The following is a 23176-nucleotide window of genomic DNA, read 5'->3' on the forward strand; positions in this document are numbered from 1 at the left end:
CTTGGGACGGAGGCATCACTTCCATCTGTTCCAAATGACCTCCTCCTACTATTTAGAGCCTCCCGCCATGCTCCTCCCAATGCTGTCCTCACTTGTGTTTGATATCTGCCGAAATAAGAGGACACACATCCTCCCAAAACAGTTCACACCATTTTGGAACAACACTTTTCATTTAGTTGATTGTTTCTTTTGCTATGCAAAAGCTTTTTAGTTTGATATAGTCCCATGTGTTTATTTTTGCTTTTTGTTGGCTTTGCTTTTGGAGTCAGATCCAACAAATCATTGCTAAGATCAATGTCATATTTTTCTTCAGGAGTTTTATAGTTTTAACTCTTTGTGGAAAGTCTTGAATCCATTTTGTGTTAGCCTTGTGAGTGGTATAAGATAGGGTTCAGTTTCATCATTGTTCATGTGATTATCCAGTTTTCCCAGCACTGTTCATTGAAGAGACCATTTTTTCCCCATTTAGTGTTCTTGGCTCTGTTGTCAAATATTAGTTGATCATATATGTGAAGGTTTATTTCTGGGCTCTTGAATCTGTTCTGGTTGGTCCATATGTCTAATTTTATGGAAGTACCATATGGTTTTGATTAGTATACCTTTGTAAGGGAGTTTAAAACCAAAAAGTATAGTGTGGAAGTTTAGGAGACATTGATTTCTGAGGCCTGATGGATTCTTCCTTGGATGGTGCCTGTTTACTTCAGTCTCTGGAAAACTTCACCAGCTCCCCAAATCCCTATGCTCCATATGGTTGTTCCCATCATACCATATGGGGATTTTTCTATATGCCTGTGAGCACCGTGAGGTCAGGGATTGTCTTGTTAATTGTTAAATCCACAACATGAAGTATTTGAAGAGTAACAGGTGCCAGTGAATTAGTTCCATCACCGCATCATCTGTAGACTTCGCTGGGCATGCCTCCAGCTGTTCCTGATCAGTCTTCTGAGAAGAGCTCTGGTTGTTTGAACAGATTGATTATCCTTTCTTTGCTATAAGCTGCGGTCCTAGGTTTGTTTCTCTAATTCTAAAAACACTTTGATTTTTAAAAACTGAAAAGAGGAAGAAAATGACTTTCCAAGGTCAGTTCGTTGGGCTATTGGGTCAACTGGGAAAGAAATAGGTAGTTGTGATATATCATATGAAACTCTGTCCATAAAATCAAGCTATCCTATTTTTTATATTTTCACCTCATTCAATGCCATTGCTTTCTTTGGAGGAATAGAAAATTTATTATTCAGACTCTGGACTGGAGTCTGGGAGGAGTGAAATGGCCTGGATTTGGAGATAAGAGGTAGTTCGCTGCTGCCACCCTTGCTATCTCACAAATGTGTGTTTAAGTGAAAACATCGTACGCCCATTGCTGCCTCTGTTCCCAAAGAGAAGTATTTATTTTGAGCCATAGCTTTTCCTGTCTTTAGTGCCGTTTTTGAAAAATGTTATTTGTGTTCTTCTTACTATGTGCTTCTCCCCTTCCTCCAGCCTCAGCCTCTGCCCAAGGAGAGCCTTATAACCACTCATGAGGTTCTCTAGACGTTGGGCTCTCCTGCCATCCTTTTCAGTTCAACCCATACACCACATTTTACCAAAGGTCCACTCTGGCCTCCTTGTCCAGAGCCCCAGTGGCGCACTGAACAAGGGCCAGGTACTTGAGCTGCCCAAAGGGAGGTTCTCCACCTTTTGTTCTTCCCTATTGTGTTCTTTCTGCTTAGTCAGTTTCATCAACAGCTGCTTTGTGATCATGTCCTCTATCTTTCTTTTTTAAACTTTGTTTTGAGAGAGAGTGCACATGGTGAAGGAGAGGGAGAGGGAGAAAATCCCAAGCAGACTGCATTCCATCAGTGCAGAGTCTAATGCTAGTTTTGAACACACAAATTGCAAGATCATGACCTGAGCTGAAGTTAGATGCTCAGCTGACTGAGTCACCCAGACACCCCCTCCCTTATTCCAGAGCACCATATTTCTTTCTTTGGAATGTGTCTTCTCTCTGGTTCCCCATGCTCTACTGTCATGCTTCAAAGTACAGAATTGGCATTACCTTTAACTTGAAGATTTTTATACTCTATCTTGCTGAAAGTGGGATGTCTCTCATTACAGTGTTGAAAGGATCGAATAAGATTATACATAGAAGCAGAGAGTAGAATGGTGGTTGCCAGAGGCTGAGGGGAAGGGGAAATAGGGAGTTGCTCTTTGATGGGTAAAAAGATTCATTTATGAAAGATGAATAAGGTCTAGAGATCTGATGTACAGTGTTGTGCCTATCAACAATACTGTATTGTGCTCTTAAAGACTTATTTAGAGGGTAGATTTTGTGTTAAATGTTGTTACCACAATAAAATGAAAAGACCATGCATGTGAATATACAAAGTGAAGTGCTTTGCATGTATTAGACACAGTATTTCTTTTCCTTTGTACTTTTAATTCGTTGATCTCTAAGACCTTTACCTATTTTCTTCTGGGACAGCAGAGTTATTTCTCTTTACTTTGTATCATAGTATTTGTGTGCATATCTTAATTGTTATATATCACAGTGAGAAAAAAGGTCACAGATTTCAATATCTGACATCTGGTTTTGAGACCTGCCTCCAACATTCAATAGCTGTGGTCGTTCCTATTGTTCTTTCCTATTGTGTTCTTTCTGCTGAGCCAGTTTCATCAACAGCTGCTTTGTGATCATGTTCTTCCTTTTTCTTGAGTAAGTTGTTTAGTTTCTTTAAGAATCAGTTTTATCATCTGTTGGGGGGGCAGGAATAACTATTTCTCTGGTCCTATGGATTGATTAAATGTGAGTAGACATGTGAAAATGTCTAGCATGCTGACAGATACACAGTAGGGTCTCAGACTCCTACCATGGATTCCTTTCTCCTTTAAGGGCAGTGGCCACAAAATCTACATGTTTATAACCCTATCACACAGAGTATGGAACCCCAGGCATAATTGCGGCTCCTGAATGAATGAATGAATGAATGAGTGGAAGGGAGGAAGAAAGGAAGGTTAAAGACAAAACAGAAGGACTAGCCCTCTTAGTCTTCTTTATAATGCAAAAGTTATGAGGGGCTTCAACTCAAAGACCAGTGTCTCCAAAGAGAATAGGGATATTTCCTCTTTTTCCTAACCCTGTGCAACATTTTTAGTGGCAGCTGCAACCTTGAAATTTGGAAGGGAGAGCAGTTCAAAGCTCCTAACTTCTGGACATCAGTAGTTGATATACACCTCTGTTAGAGAAAAAAATTATTGTTGCACTCGTGAAAATGGTAAGGAAGACTTTTTCCAAGACTATTACCGGAAAGGTCAGTTCTATTGCAATAAATGAGAGAGATCAAGCTGAACTCTACTAGCGCAAGGACAAATGGGATTTATAGCCGATGAGCAGAATGAAGGGGTCAATGGATAAAAAATTACTAAGGAGAGACATCAAGGGTAGGGGGATTCTTGCCAAACAAACCCAACAGGATTTTTGCTGACAGAAGGCCAGGGACTTAGGCATTAAAGGTGAGGAATGAGGAATTCAATCAGATATTAAGGTTTTGTGTGTGTGTGTGTGTGTGTGTGTGTGTGTGTGTGTGTGTGGAGGGGGGCATGATCTCACTAGACTAACAGCAGGATTCTTGAGAAAACTAGGCTAGGCAGGCTGAGGACAGGATACAGGCTAAGGTCAAGACCCAGTTGAGAAAAAGGCTTGGAGAAGCCTGCTAAGGTTTGGTCAAGGAGAGATATTTGTCACCTCTCTCTCATCACACAGGACAGAGGCTCTGAAAGAGGCCTGCTGAAAGCCATGGGGCTAATCTCACTGGGGAAAGAAGAGGTAGGTGTCTGCCCTACAAGTCAGGAGGATTTGGCCCAGTGTCATAAGCATTCCTGTCTCTGGGCTTTCATTTGTAAAAGGGACCTAATACCACTTCTCCCAACTACCTTGATGGGTGTATTCATTTCCTGTGGCCACTGCGATAAATTACCACAAACATGGTGGTTTAAAATAACAGAAATGTACTTTCTCACAGTTCTGTAGGCCAGAAGTCTGAAATCTCTACTGCTCGGTCAAAATCAAAGCCTCAGTATAGCTGTACTCCTTTTGAAGATCCTCGGGGAGAAGATGTTCCCTGCTTCCTCTAATGTCTCGTGGCTGCTGACATTCCTGGTCTTTGGCCATATCATCCCAATCTCCGCCTCCATCTTTATATGACCTTCTTTTCTTCTGTCTGTTTCTAATTTTCCTCTCCGTCCTTCTTATATGAGTACACATTGTATTAGTCTGCTTAACATAATACCATAGCTTGTGTGGCTTCAACAACAGAAAATATATTTCTCACATTTTGGAGGCTAGGAAGGTGAAGATTAAAGTGCTGGCCAATTTGATTTCTGGTTAGATTTCCCTTCCTGGCTGGCAGACAGCTACCTTCGTTCTGTGTCCTCACATGGCGTATGTATGTTGGGTTCAGGGCAGCGAGGGAGGGAGAGGGGGAGGGAGAAAGTTCTTCCTTTTCTTATAAAGCCACCAGCCCTCTCAGATTTGGGCCCTGCCCTCATGACCTCATTTAACCTTAATTACTTCTTAAAAGCCCAAAGTACAGTTACACCAGGGATTAGGGCTTCCATGTTTGAATTTGAGGGGTACATAGTTCAGTCCATAACACATGTGATTGCATTTGCCTCACCTGGATAATCCAAGATAATCTACCCATCTCAAGAATCTTAATCTAATCATGTCTGTAGAGATTATTTTTCAGAATAAAGTAATATTTACAGGTACCAGGCTTAGGAACCCCTATCTTTGGGTGGCCATTATTCAGCCTACTACCAGCCAGCCAAATGGGACATAAGAGTCTGATGTATAAAACACTCGGAGGTCCTTTATGGTAGTAATCAAATTCAGAATGTTATAAAATTATTCACAATAAATGGTCCTCAAGTTTGATCATTCTAGACTTTTGTTGCTTTGAACTTTGTTGGTGTCGGTAGTGACTGGGAACTTTTACTTGGCCTGTTGGTCCTTTCCACCTGGATGTTTAAGAAGTATCAAATTTAGGGGTGCCAGGGTGGCTCAGTTGGTTAAGCATCCTGCTTCAGCTCAGGTCATGATCTCATGGTTCGTGAGTTTAAACCCCGTGTCAGGCTCTACACTCTCAGTTCAGAGCCTGGAGCCTGCTTCAGATTCTTTCTCCCTCTCTCTCTGACCCTACCCCTATCTCTCTCTTTCTCTGTCTCTCAAAAATAGACATTAAAAATGTTAGAAAAAAAAGTATCAAATTTAACAGAATAATTTTCCTCCCATCAGACTTACTCCTTCCCTATTCCTCCACATCAGTAAATGACTATGCATCCATCCGACAGCTCAAGTCAAAAACCTAGGAGCACTCAATTCCTCTTGTTCCCCTGCCCTTTAAATCCCATTGAGACCTTTAGCAAACAGAACGTATGGGACCTACCAATCAGAACAAAGTCAAGCTGTGTAGTTGTCTAGTGGGGTCCCTACCATGTTGAACATTGATATTTTACTTTTTCATTCTAGAGGAAGTTTGGGTGTATTGGGGTGTTGGAATGGAGCAACCACTTGGAAGCTCTTGGGTATGACTAATTACCAACTTGAATGGAAATATTTCAGTATTTTGGTCATTGTGAGGCTCTCTAAGGATGTACTGGCTAAATAGCAGCGCTGTCCACATCCAACTTATCAAGTTCTGTTGCCTTTAAGTCCAAAAGATAGTTCAAGTCCAGCTACTTCTGTCCACCTCAGTGGCTACTGCTCTAGAACTGATCACCATCATCTCTTGCCTGTGCTTCTGCACTAGGCTTTTAGGATTTCCCTGCTCCCAAGCCCACACCTCTATACTCCATTCTCCAAACAGCAGCCAGAGTGATCTTTGAAATATATAAATTATATTATGTAATTCTGCTGAAAATGAATTCCATTATTCATAGTACAGAATGCAAACTTCTTATCCTGACCTACAAGGAGCCACATTATTTGGCCTGTACTTCTCTGCTCTGACCTCATTTTCTCTACTCTCTTTCACTTTCCCCAGTAGCCTTCTTGCTATATATTTTTTCCTTTCCTCCCAACCTTTGCAGTTAGAGATTCCCTCTTGAATGCTGTTCCTGACTAGATCTTTGTGTGGGTGTTTGCTCATCTAGTGCCCAAGTCAAGAATCAAGTGTCACCCTATTGATTAGATTAGTGCAATATCTTTTGTTTATTCACTCAAACTTGTTTTGGGTTTTATTATGATGAACTCAGCTAGGTACCAGGGATGCCTGGATGAAGAAGACCAAGTTGTTCTTCTCAAGGGCCTCAGTTGAGTAAGAGAGCAGAAAAGTAATTTCAAAGACTTCAAGATATTTATGGTACAGTGCAAAAATGAGCTGTAAAGGAAGTCTTGTGGGAGCATAGGGATGGACGTAACTATTAATAAATGTGCCTGGGGGAATCCAGGAAGGGTTTTGAGAGTAACTGACTTTACCTGGATAATTACAGTGGAGGATCCTTATTTTAGAATGAATGAAACTAAACTAAATTATACTGTTCTGTTTAAGCCCCAAGACTTCTCTGTGTTTGGTAAATATTTAAACATGAAGTATTCCTGATTTTCACCCACAATTTTAATGGACATTAAATATATTCAGTATAGGTATCTTTATATTTTTAATCCATAAAGGGGATAAGCACTTCTCATTTAGCTGACTTGACAACAAAGATTGATAGAGCAAGTAATACCAGGAGTGGAGACCTTTGAGTTGAGGGGCAGAGACTCTAGTTTTTCCAGTTGAAATGAGGTGAGTAGAAGGTCATGGTCACACAGCTGACCTGTTTTATTCCTGTAATAAACTTGATCAAGTCAATCCCTTATCTCTTGGACAGGTAGGCACATTCCTAACTGTCCTTCACATTTCCCAGGGTGGATGTCTCTTCCTTTTTTACAGAGCTTTATTGAGATATAATTGACATACAGCATTGTGTGATGTGCAAGGTATACAATGTAATGGTTTGTATGTTGCAAAAACAATTTTATAGTACGTTTACTTAACACCTCCTTCACTTCACATAATTACATTGTGTGGGGGGGGGTGAGAGCATTTCAAATCTCTTTTAGCCACTTTCAACTATGTAATACAGTGCTGTTAAGAATACTCCTATGCTGTACATCACATTCCCAGAGCTTACTCATCTTGTGATTGGAAGCTTGTACCCTTTGACCAACATCTCTCACATATGACCATCCCCAGCCCCTGGCAACCACCATCATTCTGTTCTGTTTCTATGAGTTCAGCATTTTTAAATTCCACATATAAGTGAGGACATCCAGTATTTGTCTTTCTCTGACTTACTTCACTTAACATGATGCCCTCAAGTTTCATCTGAACAGTATTCCAATGTTTGTGTCTGTGTCTGTGTTTGTGTGTATCACATTTTCTTTATTTACTTATCCATTGATGGATACTTAGGTTTTTTCCATGTCTTGGCAATTGTGAATAATGCTGCAATGAACTTTCTTTGAGACAGCAACTTCATTTTCTTGGGTGTCTTTTCCTAATCTGTCTTTGTAGAGATAAGAGGAAAGAGAAAATGTACAAACTCAGTGTTCATGGCATATTTACTGTAACTATCACAAGCACATGGTTTTATTTTTCTCTTATACTTTTCCTTGCTAGTAGTCATTAGAATTTATAACTGAGTGTTAGTGTTTGTCTTTTGTTGTTGTTGAATGTCTCTGCTACGTTGGAAACATCATGAAGGATGAAATTTCTATTATCCACTGCTGTATCTCCATATTGAGCACCTAACATATAGTTGGTAGACTTATTCAAGAAATGAATACACGAATACTCCTGATAGTTTGAGTAAAAGAAGGATTAAGAAGGTAAAAGAAGGAGTCACATAAATTAAAAGGTAACTGGGATTGTAAGGACACCTCTGTAGGGAGCAAAATCAACCTGTTGTGGTTCATAGAGATATTTCCACTGGATGTGAATTCCAGGTGCCCAACCATTTTGATATTTTCTTCCAAAGGGATAATTTAAGTTGGACTCCTGGGGCAGGAGATGCTCAAAACTATAGATAATGGACATACCACTTAGTTGCTCACTTAGCAAGTATTCTTTGCTTCTAACAGAAGGGAAGAATTGCTCATCATTCCTATATCTGACAGAACATATGGGGTCCCCTGTGTCCATGTCACTTTCCATGGTGTCAGTTACCCGTGGTCAACTGATTTGGAAGCAGATGATAATAGCCTAATGGTAGTCAGAATACCTGTGCCATTCACCTCACTTTATCTCATCAGGTAGGCACTTTACATCTCACATCATTATAAGAAGAAGGATGAGTAGAGTAAATAAGCTGTTTTGAGAGACCACATTCACATAACTCTTATTATAGCATATTGCTATAATTGTTCCATTTTATTATGTTATTGTTGTTAGTCTCTTGCTGTGACTAATTTATTATAGATATGTACTTATAGGAAAAAGTAGCATATATAGGAGAAAAAAACACTTTGAGGGTCATACACTAAGGGTCTTGGAACATATCCCCTGCAGATAAGGGGGACTACTGCTATAGTACTATTTGTTGAATATACTCAAGAACATTCTTCAGGATACATTTTAATAAATGGGTAAAGTTGGTATAATTTGGGAATAGGTCATTACAAGTATTTCAAATTTAATGACTAGACCGCTGAGCAAACAGGCTTCTTTTTACTCCTCTGTGTATCAAGCTCCACCTGCCTTTTGGTGGGAGAGGTTTACAAGGTCTTTGCCAATGAAGAAAGGCTGTGATTCACCTAGATGTTTTGGATGAGGCTCAGTACAGTCTCCTGGCAAGTCTGCCCCTTGGGTTCCATCCTGGCATTAGGAATTGATTTAATGTAGGCTGGTCATTCACATCTTAGGTTCATTTTAGTAGAAAATAATAGCTGAAGAGTATTGGTGCCTTTCAGCCAAAATATCACCAGGAACACATTTATAGTCAGAAGTTAGGTTTCTTGGTGTACCAAGCAGATACTCCCTGACATTCCTGCCCCCTGGTGGACAGGTCCTGTATAGTGCCCACCCCACCCACCCATTTAAGTGGGACCTGTGAATATGTTGGAATATCACTCCCACAATTAAGTTACTACTCAGTCAAAAGGCAGGTTATCCTAAGGTGGTCCTGACCTAATCAGATGAGCCCTTAAAAGAAAGTGAATCATTAAAGAGATCATCTAACTGGGCTGGAAAAAATCAAACAGCCATGTTGTGAACTACCTGTGGAGGGACCCCATGTGGCTAAGATGTGAAAGTGGCTTCTTAGAGCTGAAAATGACCCCATGGTCAGCAGCTAACAGCCAACAACCAACCAGAAAACAGGGCTTCAGTCCTACTACAGCAAGGAACCACATTCTCTTGACTACCTGAGTGTACTTGGAAGGACCTCAAGCTGCAGATAAGAACATAGCCCCAGCTGACCCCTTGATTTTGGTCTTGTGAGAGACTGAGAAGACCCAGCTAACCTATACCCAGACTCCTGTCCCAGGGAGACTATGAAGCGATACATTTCTACTGTCTTTGAGCCTCTACATTTATGGCAATGTTACGCAGTAACATAGAATAGAAAACTAATGCAACTGGTTCATTGTAACAGGAGAGACAAAACAAAATGGAGAGCTTTGGAATGTCTCAGCGAGGGAGTAGTAGAAGGGGCTTCTTCTGGAATCTGGGCTTGTTAGGGGACTTGGGCCGGAGTTCAAGGAAGCATGCTTTTGTTCTGGTTTGGGTGCTGTTGGAAAGAAGGGACTAGTCCTCTTTTTATCTAAGAGGTGGGACTAAAGCTGGGATGCGTGAAGAAGCCCCGGTCACTCATAGCACGAGAAGAGGATGTTTGGCCATTTTTGTGGTTTGGACAATGCTCTTGTCTTTGTCTGTGTTCAGACACCATTCCAGAATGGCCCATGAGTTTCCTGCTAGAGCCAGGCCAGCTTGGAGCTGACAGCCATCAGGAGCTGCTTTGGTGTGAATGGGTGACAGTTAAATACTTTCACAACGTCACTTAATAGGTCTGGGTTTTTGTTTTCAGGTATGGCAGTTTTAGTAAGTTAATGAATTTTTTAAAAAGTGGATGGAAGGGTCTTTATAAGGTATTTTTTTACAGTTTTATTGAGGCATAACTGATATACAAAAAACTGCACATATTTAATGTATATAATTTGATGAGTTTGGACATATGCAAATTCTGCTAGATGTACAAACATTTATTAACTAAATGCTTATTAGCAAGTCATCACAAAAAAAAATCATATGATCTGTTTTATAAGCTTAAGGAATTCTCCTCTTAAGTGCTCAATCTACACCTTACATCAAATATTCATTTGAAATAAAAGCAACATTTAACATTAGGCAGAATCTTTGAGAATTCATTGCTAAACATGGAACCACTTAGATATTTAGTTTAGGGCAATATATTCCTAATATATGCTTAGCATAATATCCCTAATAAGTTATCCCTAAGATTAAAGGGTATCGGCCTCACTGGATTCTCATACCCCACTCCTGCAAAGGTAAAAAGTGTCTTTAAAATATTATTAGCTTGTGATGCCTGGGTCACTCAGTTGGTTAAGTGTCCAACTCTTGATTTTGGCTCAGGTCATGATCTTATGGTTCCTGAGATCAAGCTCCACATTGGGCTCTGCCCTACTTGGGATTCTCTTTCTCTCTCTCTCTCTGTTCCTCCCTAGTGCATCCTCTCAAAATGAACATTAAAAACCATTATTAGCTGTATATATGTTATATAACTGTAATTTCACCAGTGAGAGCCCATTTGTAACATCATGCAATTTAATAAAAACTGATTTAAAAGTCCAGTATGCTAATTTTCAAAGCACTGTTTTTACTGAGATAGAATATAGAAGAATTTGCAGAACAAGTGTCTTGAAGAATGAGTATCTAGGTTAGAATGCCACTTGACACCCCTGAATTTTGTATACTTAAATATACTATCAGTTTCTGGGCTAGAACTTGATCCAGCAGTTCTCATTCTTGACCATCTACTGGAGTCACCTATAGGAACTTTTAGGGAGTGAGGCAAATCATGAGAGACCTTTGAATCCTGAGAACAAACTGAGGCCTGAAGAGGGAGGGAGAAGGGGAAGGAGGGTGATGGTCATGGAGAGGGGCACTTGTGGGGAAGAGCACTGGGTGTTATATGGAAACCAACTTGGTAATAAACTATTAATAAAAAAAAAGAAACTTTTAAAACTTTATACTAATGCTGCTCCTGCATATCAAATGTATCAGACTTCCTGGAGGTGGCATCCAGGCATTGGTATTTTTAGAAGTTCCCCAGGTGACTTTAGTCTACAGCCCAGGTCAAGAACCACTGTCCTAATCCAAAGAGGCAATTACATCACATTGTGGTGAGGTGAAGTAAATCATGGCTATCTTAAAACAGCTGCCCATTAGAACTACCTGGAAAGCATTAAAAAAATGTGCTTAGACCTAACCCAAGACCAATTAAATCAGAATCAATGGGTGAGGGGCCTGAACACTGGCATCTTAAACATTCCAGGTGGCACTAACACGCAGGTGTCTGCAGGTCTGTTGTGAAGGACTTATGTATGCACATGACTCGGGCAGTGGGGAGGGAGGGGCTTCAGGAGGACAGTAGCTGCCATGGCCCTTCCACTTGTGTGATGCCAGAGGCATCCCCTGTGGTCGGCAGGGACTGGTTTAGCTCCCAGACCCAGGATACCGGGGGAGCCTGCCAGTGTCCCAGTGCTGACCCTCCTCTCCCTAAGCCAGTCTCCATTATGCTCTCATCTCAGCCCTCCTTCAAAGTAGATGTCTCCACTTGACCTCGAACATGGGGTGGGAGGCATAAAGATCCCAGTCCCCAGTTAACCCCCCCCCCCCGCTGTGTGCCGTGTGCCAGCTGGGGCCCCTCACTCAGGTGGACCCGGTCTGTCTGTGAAATCTGTACAAGGAGGATTAAAGGTGCCACCGTGGGCACCAGCCCCACTTCCAGAACTGCCCCAGCCTCCTCTGTTTGCTTTTGTTTTTTCTTTATATCCTTCACATAGTTCTTGTTTCCGCCTACTCTTGCGAATAGGTGATAGGAGGGAGCTTTACAGGGTCATTAAGACCTGTATGGGTTTGAATTCACCACTTGTTTCCTGAGTAACCTTGGACAGCCACTTGACCTCTCTGAGCCTGAGTTGCATCTGTTTAAAGTAAAAAGGTCAAAAATACTAATTTCATAGGTTCTTGTGCAGGTTAATCAGATGATTCCTATAGGAAGCCTAGAACAGAAACTAGCATACAGCCAGACTTAATAAATTGCATCTTTGTTATTGTTACCACTATTATTATCTGTCTAAAAAATTCCAAACCTGATACAGCTTGACTCTGGTCTTCTTCTGGAAGCATGGTTCTCAACCTCAGCTTTGTTTTGGAATTCTCTACGGCGTGTTTAAAAAAAATACTGGGGCCTGGGCTCCACTCCAGAGGTTGTGACAAAATCATTCCGGGGTGTGGCCCGAGTCTTGATTTAAAAAAAAAAAATAATGTTTATTTACTTTTGAGAGAGAGTGACAGAGCAGGAATGGGGGAGGGTCAGAGAGAGAGGGAGACACAGAATCCAAAACAGGCTCTAGGCTCTGAGCTGTCAGCACAGAGCCTGACGCAGGGCTCAAGCCCGCCATGACCTGAGCCAAAGTCAGATGCTTAACTGACTGAGCCACCCAGGTGCCCTTTTTTCTTGATATTTAAGAGCAAGCATGGAAAGCAGGATCTTGACATGATAAAACAAACTTTAGAGATGCCCATTGTTGTGACCTGACCTAGGCTGATTTGCCTGTTCACAATGCTTAGCTTCTGTTTGCATGCTCTGGTTTCCAAAGAGTAGAGGTGAAGGCAGTAGGCCTCCTTGCCCAAAACCTTGCATCTGGGTGATGTGTTAAATGCAAGCAAATCTTGGACCAGATTTAGCCACATGTAACAATAACAAAATAACAAATAAAACAACAACAGAAAATAGACACAAAGATCAGTCGACCTGTTTGGTAAGCCCACTGAGGTGTGGTCCCTCTGGCCTTGAGGTTCAACAACCCAAAAGGTTCACTTTGAGGCAAAAAATGCCACAAGGTTCTGATCTTTAGCTAAACTTTTCCAGCATCCCTGGCATTTTGCGTGCTGGACTTTCCTGGGTATGGTAGGATATTTTGCAACCCAGGACCCAGACACTGAACTCTGCTAGCCATCCTTCCGCCATGACTACCCCCTAGTCATTGCGATAAACCCCGAAATGTCCCCACCCTTTTCCATGTCTCTGTAATCTGATACATGTAGGATCAAATGGAGTTCTTTACCTAAAGCATCCCTCCAAAGGTGTTAGGCTGCTGGGTTTTGATACCAGATTTTTCAAAATATTCTGTTAATGCAAGGCAGAACATTTCTTGAATAACTCAAATTTTGCCACTGAAACATTATTTTTAATATCCCTTATGCTAATGAATGAGCTCAATATGCTGCTTCAGATAGTGGTATTTAAAGCAAGCACTTGTCACGGTGCTTGTAGCTGGAGTTGGAGTGGGGGCTCCTGATTAGGGTCTTTCAAATGCTAACCAGCCATCTCTGGAATATGGATTCTTGATTAGGGTACTTCACATATTAATTAACTGTTTCTAGGGTATAGATTACTTTTAATTTACACCTCATATTTCTCACTATCTGTGCTGAAGCATGTAAATGTAAATTACAGATAAGGGACTGTACCTCAGAACAGAAACCTCTCGTGTTGTGGGTGTGGAAACGAGCACACGTCTGGTGGGGTGATCGAGCAGTATTTGTAAAAAGGCTGCAGAACATGCAATGCCTTTGACCCCGGGATACTGTGACTAACTGTCTTGGTTTACCAGGACTGAAGGGCTTCCTGGGATCTGGGGCTTTCAGTGCAAACACCAGGATGGTCCTGGGCAAACTGAGATAGTCGATTATACCTACCAGTGACTCCACTTCCAGATAGCAGTTGTAAGGTAACAAGTATTAGCTGTGAAAGTGCAGATTTGGAAGCAGGTTACAGAATTAGCCATGGGGAATTTGTTGAGTAAATTTTGGTGTATCCATCAGATGGAGTATTAGGGTTGCAAAAAACTCATGTTCTCTGTATTAATCACCTCAGGCTGCCATAACGAAATACTGCAGATTGGGTGATTTCAACAAGAGAAATTTATTTTTTTATTCTCCAGTCCTGGAGTCTGGAAGTCCCAGATTGAGACCTAGCCAGGCTGATTTCTGGGGAGGGCTCTCTATCTAGGTTGTAGCTGGCTGCCTTCTTGCTGTGTCTTCTTGGGGCAGAGAGAGCTAGCCAGCTCTCCTGTGTCTCTTCTCTAAAGGGCACGGATCTTACCAGATTAGGGCCCTCATTTATGACCTTATTTCACATCAGTTACTTCCTTACTTCAAACACAGTCACACTGGGGGCTTAGGGCTTCAACATAGGAATGTTGAGAGGATGGGTTTCAGGTCACAGCATTCTCAAAGACCACTTGTGGAAAAGAAGTATATATACAATATATTGGAAATTGAAGCCACAGCACAGTGTGTATGATGTGATCCAGAAAAACAAGAAGAAAATGTCTGTCTATAGGAAAACTGGAAGGTTACACGGCATGTTAAAAAACAGACATTAAGGTGAGGTTAAATTTCTTTATACTTCTGTAGTTTTCTGTACTCTTTTGTATTTCAGAATTTTAAAAGGTTAACATGCAGTACTGTTTAAATAAGAAAATTGTAGCTTAAAAATTTAAGTTCTGGGGGCACCTGGTGGCTCAGTTGCTTAAGTGTCCGATTCTTGATCTTAACTCAGGTCTTGATCACAGGGTCATGAGTTCAAGCCCCATGTTGGGCCCCATGTTAGGTTTGAAGCCTATTTAAAAAAAAAAAAGATACAAGCTATGGAAAAAGATAAATTAAAAAAATAAAAAGTAAAAACACAAGCTCTGGTTAGACTGCTGTCAGATCAGGGAAGAATGGGTATGGGGTCTATTAGGGGGAAACACAGGACCTAGATTAGTGGTAACTGGAGATGAACAAATCAAGAGGAAATCTAGGAAATCTAGTTTCTGTAGCCCTGAATTGAATATTCTCTGTATAATTTGGCAAATTCAGACATGCTGTCTATGAGACTGGGTAGTGGTTAAACACCTGGTATTGAGAACTGACCTTCATGGCTAGAATCCCAGCCCCTTGGCTTACTGTCTGTCTGTCCCTAGGCAAGTTTCTGTCTGTTCCAGTTGTCTCAGACGGGAATAACACTTGGGCACGTTTGTGGGGTTTTGGTGTGTTGGGCGGTTAGGATGAGTTATTGCATGAAAGCCCTCAGAAAAGTGCCTGCCATGTAGAAAGGTGTAATAAAGCAGCTGTTGTTGCTGTTATTATCTTCTAAGAATGCCTGGATTTGCATCTTAAACAACGCTGAGAAATTCTTGTAGCACCATGGCTTTGGATAACATTCCCCTGCCTCTTTGAGAAGGGTTTGTTCATTGTCGTTAGACTCGTTAGACTTGATGGATAAAAATGGGACCCCCGGGTAAATCTAAATTTCAGATAAACAACAAATAATTTTTTAATCTATGCATGGTCGAATATTGTCTGGGGCATACTCATACTAAAAAATTATCGTTGTCTGGGGCGCCTGGGGGGCTCAGTCAGTTAAGCGTCCGGCTTTGGCTCAGGTCATGATCTCGTGGTTCTTGGGTTCGAGCCCCACATCTGGCTCTGGGCTGACAGCTAGCTCAGAGCCTGGAGCCTGTCTTCAGATTCTATCTCCCTCTCTCTGACCTTCCCCTGCTTGTACTGTCTCTCTCTGTCTCTCAAAAAGAAATTTTAAAAAACGTTTAAAAAGTTTAAAAAATTATTGTTGTTTATCTGAAATTCAAATTTCAGTGGGTGTTCTCTATTTTATCTGGCAATCTGAATTGTTATAGATGTGACTACAACATGGAAAAGAAAGCCAACAATGAAGCTATCTTAATGAGATCCGCTGAGCCAAGCCTGCTCTGCTGAATTCCTGGTGTTGGCATTGCCTTTATAGTGGGGAGTGTGTGAAATAACCTACGCGTGGGCCCTGGCTTGGCACATGGCACAAGGTACATGCCCAATAAATCTGGCAGGAGAGCCTTCCCTTTATTAGCCATGTGACTTTGGGGAAATGACATAATCTCTTAAGCTTTAATATCCTCACATGTGAAATGGGGATAATAATAAGACCTGCTTCGATGTGAGAATTGGATGGAATGAGATGATTCCCAACCCCGGGGGAAGCATGACCTCTGGGGCTGATGGGAGGGTGGATTGCAGAGCTCAGTAGCAGGGAGATGGGTCATCCCCAGACCTTGCAGCAGGAAGTGAGACGTGCATTCTCCTGCTGCCACAGCCCTCTGTGTTCATGAGCTTTCTTGTCTGAAGAAACAGTAAATACGGCAGGAAAAAGGTCTCCTCTTCAGTTCCCCCACTCACATCTGACTTGAGTACATCTAATTGGCAGAATCTAATTTGTATGGCAAGTCCTTAGCTGGAAGCGAGCCATGGCGCTGAAATGTCTCTTTCGAGGCTCCTCCGAAGGGGAGGCATACGAGGAGCGGGAGTGGACGTTGCTCGCCCAGCAGCATGTCATGACAGCGAAGGCAGCTGTGAGAGTAGTGTGCGTGGGGAGCAGGACCTCCAGCCCCCCGCCTGGTAGCACTCAGCATCAGCCTTCTTGCTGCCAGGGTACTCTTTGTGTTTGAGATGCAGCCTTGATCCTCTTCCTGCACTGTCTTCTACTCTCTTCCTCCCTGGGTACCAGTGTCCATCCTGACCCCAGTCTAGGGTCTGACACTTGGTCCTGGTTGCCAGACTTCTCAGGGTTGCCAACCTGAATTTCAGAGCATTGCCTCCTTGGGATCCCTTCTCTTTGTGTCCTGGTGTCAAATAACTTTATTCTGCTCTTTGCAGTGTGCCTTTACCTACAGATTGCACTGTTTCTTATCACCTGGAGTTCATCTGCTCTGGCCTACCCTGCCTGTGACATTCCCTTGAGGCTGGTTCCATTTGCCTACCCCGTGGTGTTCACCTCTTGCTATGGTTAAAGGTTATGAAAGAGAAAAAATCCCCATGGACCAAACCCAGGCAATGAGAATTTAAAGCCACAGAGCATGAGCCTAGCTGTCGCCTGCGTGCTCCTGGATATGGGGAGCCTCCAGCCTCCAGGTCCATGCTGCCAGCCAATCACTTTGCATATTAAGCTGATGCTGAACTCTTAAGGAGCAGCAGCCACACCATTTGTTAAAATCGCAGTGCATCCCTTCTGCTGCCAAAGATGGAACTGTAATTTCCCTCTCCTCTCAAAATAAATACTTTGCGTGGTTCTGAAAAATTTTAGCAATTAGCTTGTACCATCACCTTTAATTAGCCACTGGCAAACACAATTAAGATAATAAAGCTTACCAAGGGGGAAGCATGAATAAGCACCAGATTCTAAATCTACTGGGGAAGTGACCCTGATGAATCATTTAATAGGTTACCGTAATGTAATTTTGCAAGTTTGTTGTACACACACCACCGAGAACATATTAAGTGGGGCTGAGCCATAAGAGAGTCTTAATGATTAATTTGCCATATGCTCCTGAAAAATCTCATTTTTTTTTGACAAACAATACACATCTACTCTTTTTCTTATTAATAAAACCATCAAGAAAATCCACTTTTCTTTCCATCTCACTAATGACTCCCTCTATCTTGCATGGATGTCCAGGGACTGGCCCTTTTTTTTTTTTTAAATTATATCTAAATTCCCATGGAAGTTAGTAGAACACAGCTATTTACTCTTGTATGTATTTGACTTCAATTGTTGGCAATTGCTTTTTAATCATTTTTTATTGGCTATTCCACAGTGACATCATGGAGAAGATAATTGTTGTTCCTTTTTATTTACAGAGTAAATGATGCTTCAGGGTTAAGTGGCATGCCCCAAGACCTCTGGGAGGGGAAGTCTAGATTAGAAGCTAGCCTTAAGAGTCTCAGCATGTCTGACCCAGAAGGACTGAGAATGGAAAGTCAGTACCCAGAATGGCAAAACAGGACCAAGAGTAGGGAGTCCTGCCTCTGAGCAAGACCGTCACCTCTCTGGAACTCATTTTCCAGATCTGTAAAATGGGCTGCCGTGGGACATTGTTGTGAGGATCCGATAAAATTGTGACTATGGGGGATGCCTGGGGGGCTCAGTCGGTTAAGCCTCTGACTTTGGCTCAGGTCATGATCTCACGTTCATGGGTTTGAGCCCCGTGTCGGGTTCTGTGCTGACAGCTCAGAACCTGGAGCCGGCTTCAGATTCTGTCTCCGTCTCTCTCTGCCCGTCCCTCTCTCATGCTCTGTGTCTCTCTGTCTCAAAAATAATTGAAACATTTAAAAAATTAAAAACAGAAATTGTGGCTACGGAACAGCTTTGGGGTTGTACACACTAAGGGATGGCAGGTTCACTGGCAGGCGAGGCTCCTTTCCCCTGTCCCCTTCGCCTGCAGGGTGGTTGTCTCATTGGTCTCTGGGCACATCACATTGGAGATCTGGTCTTACTCTTCTTCCAAGTGGACCACTGCTTGTGGGAATCTGCTGCTGGACACACAGGTGGCCGCAGTGAGGAGGCTCCTGCTCTCCTCTATGTGGCCCAGGTGCTACAGCACTTTGCTTTCTTCAAGCAAAGGTGTATGGGCTTGGAGTGTTCAAGCAGGTCTGTACTGCAGACAGTTCAGGTGATTACTTTAAAAGGTTATTACTTAAAATCTTACAGGCAAGCAGAGCTGGGTTTCGGGAACAGATCTGAGCTTTGCTACGTTATCCCCTCCTATCACAGAAGGGACAAGGTGTCGCTGCTCAGGGGGCATTGGGGTGAGGATGAGGTGTCCTTACGTGGAGACTCTTTTGGCCTGTGAACCTCTTCAAATCGTCCACTCCCTCCCAGTGCTGCTAGACACTGTCTCTCTTTAATTCATGACCTGTTGCAGTTTCCCTTTTGTTTCAAACCTTTTCTGCCACTGCTTCCTAAGAAAACAATCAGCCTCTTTTCAGTCCCCCTTAATGTCTGGTAGATTTTGCATGGTCCTGAAAAGTTTTAGTAATTAGATTGTACCATCACCTCTGACTGGCCGTTGGCAAACATAGTTGAAGTAATGCATGTCAAAGGCCAGGTTCTTCCCTGGCCTACACAGCACCTTTGTTCAAATTAGGAAAAGCACTTTGAGCAGTCATAGTGCTTAGGACCTGGGCAGTACCTTTGTGGGAGGGGAAAAAGGTGCTCCTTTCACAGCGGGTGCAGTGCTGACAAGACACATGGTTTGAACTCCAGAGGGTAGGCTGTATTTTAGTACCCTCCCCAATTACCCCTTAGCCAAGGGCTTTTGTGCAGTGCACAAACCGTACAACCATACATGGAGGCCCCATCAATGGCTTTTACGTTCATATACACCTGGGGCTGAGGAAAGGTGAGTTCTTTATCAAGGGTTGAGGGGCTCTCCTTGCCCCTCCCAACACACAGGCAGGGTAAATGAGTTTGGGTTATATTAATGAAGATGTTGTAGGTTGAATTGTGACCCTCAAAAAGATATGTCCAAGTCCCAATCCCAAGAACCTGTGATTGTGACCTTAAGTGGGAAAAGGGTTTTTGAGATGGAGCTATAATTTAAGGATCTTGAGATGAGATTATCCAGTTTGCCTGAGTGGGCCCTAAACCCAATGACAGCTGTCCTTAGAAGAGTAAGGCAGAGGGAGATTAGGTGGCATAAGAGGAGGATTCACAAGGAACACAGGGAGAAGGTCATGTGAGGATGGAGGCAGAGACCCATGCATGTGCGAACCAAGGGTCCCAAGTAACACCCAGAGAGACCAGAAGCTGGAAGAGGCAAGGACCAGAGTCCTGCCCCCGCTCCCCGTGCTTCCCTGCCCCAGACCAGCAGGAGCGCTGCTCTGTGACACACTGACTTTGACCTTGTGGTCTCAGAACTGGGAGAGAATGAATTTCTGCTGTTTTCAGCCACCTGCATCATGGTCATTTGCTACGGCAGCACTAGGAAACTAACAGAGGGGACTGAAGGCAAGACTTGACAGTTATTTTTCTGAATCGTAACTGGTCCTCTCCTGGAGTATCTAAAACCAAGTACATTTTATCCTGTGTGGACTTCCTTCCTTCCTTCTGGCCCTTCTGGCCCTGACTGTCCTCAGTAAGAGAAAGTATTCCTCATTTTAATGTAGCTCTCTTGAAAACCCACACTGCTTTTGTTGGATTAAGAATATAGCATAAGCATAATTCCTGTCCTTCTCAAGTTTATTCAAGAAGTTAACATTTCTCCTATTAACATACTCTCTTATGAACTCACACCACAACCTTATTTTGCTAAGAATGTTTTTCTATACTGGCCTAAGTTATATTCAAACCACCTTCCTTTAATTTGCCCTTGGCAGTGAGAGAGAGGAATCTGAACCTACCCTTGGACAGATTGTAAGCACTTCTAACCCATTATTTCCCGTCCAGGCTGTGGGGTGATCCCAAGCCTGCTCTGGGTGTTATTAACCTCCATACCATCCAACACAGGACAGGACATGGCAGATGTGCAGGAAGTGTTTGTTAACTAGGACAACCAGTTATCCTGGTTTTCCTGGGACAGAAAGGTTTTGGGGGATGTTGGGTGTTCAGTGTTCAAACTGGAACAATTCTGGGCAAACCAGAATGGACAGTTGGTCACGCTAGTTAACTAACCAAATGAATGAATTGCCCTGACACCATTGTTTTTGGGGACACCAAGTTGTGGTCAAGTCTCCCAGTGTGAAGCTATTAGGTCCTAGTGCCCACTGCACCCTCTTTCCTGGATCTCCAAGCTTGCCAGGGTCCTTTCTTCTCCAGTGCCTCCCCTCAGCCAGGGTTGCCCTTCAGGTACCAACTTTGGCCAGGTCCAGGGCCCTGCTGCTTAATACTCTCTGAGTGTATCACTTGCCTGTTTTATTCTTTGTATCCTTTTCTAGCTGGATTTCTCCTGCTTCTTCAGTGTCATACTTCTCCAGGATTCTGTACTTGGTGCATTCCCAGATAGTTCATGGATGACCTCAAGAACTGAAATTTAAACAAAAGCACCCAAACAGAACACCTTGAGTGCCATTGCCAGTCCATCTTTTTTATACCCAACATTCCATTGATCAGCAAGTTCTGCCGATTTTCTCTTCTGAATAAATATTAAACCAGTTCCCTTTTCTCCATCCCCATGGCTGATGCCATGTAGAACCCTGTCACTCCCTGTATAGCTTTCCCCTTGCCAATCTTAAGCTTTCCAATTTATCCTTTTCCTTGCCTCAGAGTGGTGGTTCTAATATGACTACATTTCTCCCTCACTTAAAATGTGCCAGTGGCTTCCTGAGCTTCACAGGATTCGATTCTCACTTTGTTACACTGACCCATGAGACCCTTCCTGTCCTGCCCCTGCCCCACAGTTTGGCTTCATCTGTCACCTCTTGGCCATAACAGAACCCACATTTCTGTCTCCATAAACCAGTCCTGCCGCCTCTTGTGACCAGACCCTTGAGCCTACATGTCCCTCTGTTTGTGCTGCCCTCCCACCCCCTCCACCCAGTTGCCTCCTGCCAGCCCGTGCTTGCCTCCATGACCCTGGTGCACTGGGAAGGAAGCCTCCTCTGGGTTGTACCAGCAATGTGTGTTTACTGCTCTCCCAGCACTCATTCACCTGCTGTTCCCCCCTCACTGGAGGGTGAGTGACCCAAATGCAAGGTGATTTTATCCACTCGTGTCTTCTCTCAGCACTTGGCATGATGTAGGCACCTGTGCTAAATTTGTCCACCTGCAACCTCAGAATGTGACCTTATTGGAAAATGAGACCTTTGCAGAGGTAATTTGTGAAGCTGAGGTCACACTGTGTTAGGGTGGGTCTTTAATTCCATATGACTGGTGTCTGAAGAAGAAGAGGAAGAGGAAGAAGAGGAGGAGGAGGAGGAAGAGGAGGAGACACACAGTGAGACCCAGACGCACAGAGAGAAGACAGTCCCATGACAGCAGATAGGGATTGTAGTGACGTAGCTACAAGGCAAGAAACTCAAGAATCGTTGGCATCCACCAGATGCTATGGGACAGGCAAGGACAGACCCTTCCCCAGAGCCTTTGACAGGACTATGGCCCTGCTGAAACCTTGGTCTTTGACTACTGGCCTCCAGAACTGTTGTTTTAAGCCACCGAATTTTTGGTGCTTTGTTATAGCAACCCTAGGAAGCTCATCCAGCACCCACATATTTGGTTGGCTCGATGAATGATCTAACCCCTCTCCTTCTTCCTTGCAGCCATTGGGAAAGGCCTCTCTTAACTCTGGGTTGAAATGTTCTGCTGGCCTTCTGATTGGTCTCCCTGTGTTAGCTAAATGGAGCAGTACCGTGAGCTCATGACTCCAAATGGATCCTATGTTTTTGGGGCTGATGATCAGAGAATTTTTCTCTCATGACCCAACTACAAGGTTAGCTGAATCCTGGTGCTAAAAATGCCACCTCTGCCTTGAGCAAGGCTTTCATGCAAGGCTGTGTTGGGGCACCTAAAAGGACAATGATTCCAGGTATCACTGAGTTCACCCAGCAAGCACATGCCTGTTTTAGCACCTGCCTGCTAATAAATGAGAGTCTGTGTGGCAGAATTCTATCTGACACCTGCCTTCATTATAACATACAGAGACCCGTGGCCCAAAGACCTCATGCATGTACATGGTGGATGACAAAATTGACTCAGGTCACTTCTAACCAGGAAGGTTGTAGAAAGAACTCCAGTTTCAGAACAAGACAAATTTGGACTAAAATCCCAGCTTCAGCACTGACTGCCTGAATCACCTATGATGTTCCTTCAGAGGGTGGTGACAATGGGCCGAGCCCGCCTCACCAGGTTATTGCTATAATTAAGCTAGATCAAGCATGTGGAAGGCTCTGGGTGCTGCAGACGTTCCCTGTTATTCAGTAGCTTGCATGGTGCCACACAGTTAGGCTGTGAGTGCTGTCTGGGGTCTCAGCCCTGGGGCCAAGGCTTTCCCCCCTTCCCCCGAAGTGGAGGCAGTGGCCTCTAATAAGGGCCGTAAGCATTAATTAGGAATCTGGGCTATACTACCTTATGCACTCTTACATATTTTCTACTTTTATCC

The 23176-nt window shown here is 43.1% G+C and overlaps 1 long non-coding RNA gene across 1 annotated transcript in view; it reads left to right on the forward strand.

The window, feature by feature from the left end:
* Window positions 1-23176, forward strand: part of LOC115276341 — a 248056-nt gene that overhangs the window by 50781 nt on the left and 174099 nt on the right. The gene's annotated exons all lie outside the window — the stretch shown is intronic.

Source organism: Suricata suricatta, chromosome 13 (genome assembly GCF_006229205.1).
Source record: "Suricata suricatta isolate VVHF042 chromosome 13, meerkat_22Aug2017_6uvM2_HiC, whole genome shotgun sequence".
NCBI lineage: Eukaryota > Metazoa > Chordata > Mammalia > Carnivora > Herpestidae > Suricata > Suricata suricatta.